Source organism: Cannabis sativa, chromosome X, assembly GCF_029168945.1.
Source record: "Cannabis sativa cultivar Pink pepper isolate KNU-18-1 chromosome X, ASM2916894v1, whole genome shotgun sequence".
NCBI lineage: Eukaryota > Viridiplantae > Streptophyta > Magnoliopsida > Rosales > Cannabaceae > Cannabis > Cannabis sativa.
Genome location: NC_083610.1, coordinates 2716225 through 2722241, shown reverse-complemented (window position 1 = coordinate 2722241; position 6017 = coordinate 2716225). Strand labels below are relative to the sequence as shown.

Here is a 6017-nt window from a genome sequence, read left to right as displayed (position 1 = left end):
TACTTGTGTATACTGTGTAGGTATGTGACTACACTTATGAAGCAAGTCCATTACATATAATTATAAGGTAGGTAATTTTGTTCAAGTGTAATACATTTTGTGTACTGTATTTAAATAATATTGTAGGAGAGAGAAAAAGAAGCTTGTGTGAATTTAAATTTGGAGTTGCTCTTTAGGAGAGAGGTTTTCTCTACTCTCGAATACCACTAATTAACTAGGGTAGTTGTGTTATTTTATTGGCTTTCTACATAGGAATGTTTAATATGAAGATTGATTATTTTTCTAATTAATAATTTCGTTGAGAAATAATTCTTAAGGGTAAGATAGTAATTTTACATAAATTATTATTTTGAATATAATTGTATAATTACGAATTAAATAATTAACTGGATTAAATTATTTTATTCAAATTTGTTTAAAACTATGAATTAGTTAAATAAAATATTATTTAATTAGTTAAATAATGTAATGAGAGATATAAAAGATATTATTTATTAGAAAATAATATTTATATAATTCAGAATCAAATTAGAGAAATATTAGAATTATCAATTATTATTTATTAGAGAATTAATCAATTAACCCCACCCACCCTGTGCCGGCATCCTAGTCCCACACACCTACCTTGTCTTACTGACCACACTGCCCACATCGTCACTGGTAGTCCCCCATCGCACTGTCCACCATCTTTTATAGGTATTTATATATATACTAGGTAGAAGGTGCGTGCAATGCACGCACTACTTAGTCGTATCATCAAAATTTTTAAGGTAATATATTAGTATATTTATATTATGAATATTTAATATAAAGTATGATATTAATATTTACTCTCCTTGTGTAAGGAAGCTTAATTCTCTTTCAAATGTTGTTCGAAGTGTTATACTACATCAATTTCGTTGACATGATGAAGTGTAGTGAGAGTATGGTTCACCTACAAATCACATTGAGATAAGTTGTGTTCAATAAATTAGTTCACAACAATCTAATAAATAATTTGTATCCATTTTTACATAGTATATTTTACATAGTATATAATAACATTTGAATGAAGCCGTGTAATTTGTATCCATTTGTGTTCAAAAGATATTCAGTTTCTAATATGGCTATTTTCAGAATCTACATGCTTTTATGCTACCTTATACCTCTACAGGTTTGTAGAGTTCCATTAATATATTATATATGTCATCAATTATCTATATATTTCATTGTTTTAATTTAATTTCTTTTGATTAATATATGTATATATATATATAGATACTGCAATTGTTGAGCAAAGCCTTTCCGTCGTATTTTCGAGATTTGTATGTTACGAGTATGCGAAAATTCAATTTGGTAACGCGTTTGGTGCAACTTTACAAACCATATGTTCTATTCAAGGGCATGTAAGTATATATATACAACGATTCAATTTAATAATTAATTTCACAAAAAGCACAATTAATTAATTATATTGTTATAAATAAATGCAGCTTTGATGACACTAACTCAGAGAGGCTCCGAGGAAAAGCACAAGTATATATATACATGCTTTTATGCTACCTTAGCACAAAAAGCACAATTAATTAATTATATTGTTATATGTTCTATTCTTTTTTTTTTTTTGCTAATTAAATAAGATCTTTTGTTGTGTTGCATTTTATTTGCTTGCCTTAGCATGCATTAGCCTAAATACCATTTTAATTATTGGCACGATTACCATTTTGGTAATATATTTTATTTGTTCTAAAAGAAATATAATAAATAATATGTATGTGTCAAAAAAAAAAAATATAATAAATAATAATTTGTCTCTGAATCCTTAATTATAACTTGTTATATTTGGTGTATAGTTTCGGAACATTTGAATGTGCATATTATATAATTATATTTATATATCATGTATATTTAAGTCTATGAAGAAAATGAAGTTATTCTATATTTTAAAGTGAATATTTATGTAACGATATTGGTGTACAATGATATTGGTGTATATATAGATAGATATGTTAGTTTTTCTAAATGAATAATATGTATAATATAAATAACATAATTATTTAATATGTAAGTTAATCGTAAATATTTAATTTTATGGGTTTAATTATTTGGTTTATTTTTTGAAATTGGAATGAAGGCGTGTAATTTGTTAGAGAGATATTTGAATGAATAAAAAAATTTCAAAAATTGTTTGTTAGAGAGATATGTGGGTAAGATATTTTTTTTAATTTTGAAAAAGATTGTTTAATTTTTTGGGTTTATTTATTTGTTAACGTTTAACGTTAACAGTCTGTTAAGTTAATCGTGTAAGCCTAAATAAAAAAAAGAATCGTTAAACCAAGAATCGTTAAACCAAGAATTGCCGTTAGATAGGCACTTTTAATATATAAAGATATATATATATATATATATTTACATTGGTGGTAGCAGAATATTATTTCGTTAAGATCGTTAACTCTTGTTCCTATCTGTCGTAGAGTATTAACAAGATCTGAACCTGGATCTTCTCTGTTGATGGAATTCTTCATAATCTTTCACACTATGATTAAGTACTAACTATATATGAATGGGCAAGGTACTCTTCACTACAGGAACTTCGAAAATAGAAGGGAGAAGACACTACTAAAAAAAACCAAATTCCCGTCAGTTTTACACTGTCGGCCAAAGAATTCTCGACAGTCCATAAAACCGTCGCCTATACGAGCGTCGCGGATACTGGGTAGAATTGACGATAGTTGAAAACTGTCGGGAAAATAGTATGGGCCACAGTTGAAAACCGTCGCCTATAGTGTTCACAATAGGCGACGGGTTAAAACCGTGGCCTATAGTTTAGGCTACGGTTTAAAACCGTGGCCTATACTATAGGCCACGGTTTAAAACTGTCGCCTATAGTGTTTTAGGCACAATTTTAAACTGTGACCTATAGTATAGGCCACAGTTTTAAACTGTAGCCGATACTATAGGCCACAGTTTAAAACTGTGGCCTATAATGTGTTAGGCACAGTATTAAACAATGGCCTATAGTAAACTTTTCAGTCTAATTATAAATTTCGTATTTATCAACGAAGGTTTTTGCCAGTCATTGAATTGCAAAAAAAAAAAAAGGAAAGAAAATAATTAAAATAAAGTATATATATATTGTCACGAATGAAACTGAAACAGAAACTGATTTATATAGTAAAGTTTTTCCTACATTAATTAATTTTTACTAATTTATATACATTGTCACTAATTAGTTAGGATAAAGTATAAACAAAAACATAAACTGATCATTGTAATAGCCTTTGCTGCACTGCCTGTGCTCGGACGTATTCAATTCACTGATCACGCATGATATTCATCTCATCATTTGAGTACGGATCGCTCTTTCCCTGACAAAAATAAAAATAAATTATATATATTATATATATTGGATCAAGGTTCAATATCTTGTTTGCTTTGTTCCTCGAATTATTGTTAAGATTTAATATTAGCTGAAGAGAATAATAAAAAAAGAAAAAATTAGTAGTGCACCACAATCCAAATGCATGATATAGTACTATTTAATTATAATATAAAAAAAATATTCATGTCCAAAAATCTACATAATCAACTTCACTTTTAAGATTTTCCTTTTTTTTTTTTTTTTCAGGATATACTATTATTTAACACATGAATTAAAGAGAGATTCTTTCATTGTGTAAAATGCCAAAACAAAGTTAATCTAAATGGTGACCTAATAAGCTTAAAAAAAATAGTAGTAGGGAAGGGGCAAAGGTAAGGCAAATACCAAAAGGAAAGTAATGATTCTAGGTGAATATTGCTCTTTTTTTCTGAAAAAATGAAGATAAAAATTTCCATGTAACATGATTATTACTAACACCGGCCGTCAATCTGATCACAAACAACAACTACTCTCTCTGAGAAAGTTGAAAAGAAAATCTCTCATTCTTGCGAAAGACTTAATTTGCTCAACACGTACAGAGTACAGTGTAAACCATTTCCATCACTATTTTAAGTAAAAAAAATTCTTGTTGATATAACTTAACAATATCACAATAAAAACAAAACTGTCTTGTAACTTCCGTGAACATATATTTATATATTTATAATATACAAATGCATTTTCAGTAAGAAAAGTCACAACTCATTCCCCTTTGCTTTGCTGAAATGCTGACGCAGTCCCACAAATACATCTTGTTATTCTATCAAACATGATTTAAAAGAGCATAATTTCAACTTCAAGCCATAAAACCACTTAATCACCGAGACATTTTGTTGTTGTTTTACCAAAACTTTTATTAAACAACCATCAAAATGAAAGTCTTCTTAATATAAAAAATATGCAGATTGGGTTGCGTGGATATTAACTTAGATATATAAATTAACATATAGAGCAAAGCAAACAATTGAATGGGTAAACAAGGGCCACCTAAATGGGTAAGAAAAAATCAGAAAATGTAACAGTTAAAGTTGTTAAAGCATTGATTTTCAGTTTTTATTTCTTTAAACATAATTGAAATGTAATTAGTAGATAATCCAGAAACTACTTATATGACCCAAAATCTAATACTGACTTGACTTTTATCAATTACAAGACAAAAACAAATATGACACTGACACTTAGACCTTCAGACTTTAGGAAACTTGTACAAGGAATATATGTTTGACCTCTGAGTAGAAAGCTATATGTTGCAATATATAGTCTCAAGGTGACAAAATTATCAAAGATATTTGGTGATCTTATCAAACACTTTCTTTGAAAGTTCATGTGTTATTTCTATATGACTAACGATTTGCCCACTCCTAATTTATTGACAAAAGTTACCAACTATTTTGTGTAATTAATCTTCTCCATATAATTGCTAAAAAAATTGACTATATAATTAGAGATGTAGACCTAGCTTTAAAATATTCGTAGCTAGAATATGATATAGTGCCTGTGTGAAAAATGAGAATGTATATATTTATATCACTATTTTATGCCCTGGATAAGCTAATTCACATCAAAGAAAAAAAAAACGAAGAAACATTCAGCTGAAGCAAAGCAACAATATGCAAGACACAAGTAGAAAAACATGATATGTTAAGACATTTCTTTTTCCTGTCAGACATTTCTTACTAACCTGAATGTGAAAGCAAATAGCGAAGGGGCGAAAGGCTTTGGGATTTTTGGGGTCGGCCTACGATGGTGGCGCTCGGTGGAGTGGAGAGGCGGCAGTGGTGCGTCGCTGGTGGTGGCAGAGCTGCGTCGCCGTGAGAGAGAGATCTGTGAGTGAAATCGAGTTTGAGATTGAGAGTGAAATCGATGATGAAGAACAAAGCAAAAACCCTAAACATAAATGTGAAGATGCAAAAACAAAGCAAGTCCTACCGAAGAAAAGAAATAAAAATGGAGAAAGAGAGAGAGAGAGAGAGAGAGAGAGAGAGAGAGAGAGAGAGAGAGAGAGAGAGAGTCTTACCGGGGAGAGAGTTTGGGCTCGTCGATCATGAAGAACGAGAGAAAGGGTTTGGAGCAAATGAGAGGGTTTGGAGCAATATGTAATGTAGAGGGAAAGCGTGATCTGAAATGTAGAGGGTGTTTTATTATAAAGGGCTTTCCCCGACGGTTTTAAACCGTGGGTCAAAGTATGCCCCACGGTTTTAAACCGTGGCTAATACTTTGCTCGACGGTTCTAAAACGTGGGGAATAGTATTTTATTTTTTTTTTAAAAAAAAATCTCCACATTTATTAACTGTCGCTTAATTTATACGAGTGTTTAAAACTGTCGCCTATGGTGCACTATAGGCGACGGTTTTCAACACTCACACAAAATTTTTAGCGACAGGCCTAAAAAAAAAGCGTTTTTAGGACCGTCGCGAATTATCCATTTTGTAGTAGTGAGAGAGAGAAAGAATTCGAAAATATGGGAGGCTCTTTATTTTCATTTGTTTGACAGAATTGTCTGAGGAGCTTGTGAAAATTAGAGTCTATCATTATGTATTTATAGGATTCCTTCTAGGGTTAGAGTTTAAATTATATGGAATTAAAAAAGATAAAATAATAGCTAAAAATCACTTAA

General features: G+C 30.1%; 2 long non-coding RNA genes across 2 annotated transcripts; one reads left to right on the top strand and one right to left on the bottom strand.

Annotated features, from left to right (window-relative positions):
* The first annotated feature begins 1060 nt into the window (after positions 1-1060).
* Positions 1061-1747, top strand: LOC115702501 (uncharacterized). The gene is made up of 3 exons (XR_004008900.2): positions 1061-1153; positions 1258-1385; positions 1473-1747. It is a non-coding gene; the product is annotated as an uncharacterized LOC115702501 (long non-coding RNA).
* Positions 1748-3124: 1377 nt separating this feature from the next.
* LOC115702499 (uncharacterized) lies at positions 3125-5568 on the bottom strand. Its single transcript, XR_004008899.2, has 3 exons — positions 5418-5568; positions 5082-5224; positions 3125-3347 (listed from the first exon to the last, which is right to left on the bottom strand). It is a non-coding gene; the product is annotated as an uncharacterized LOC115702499 (long non-coding RNA).
* Between the last annotated feature and the right edge of the window lie 449 nt (positions 5569-6017).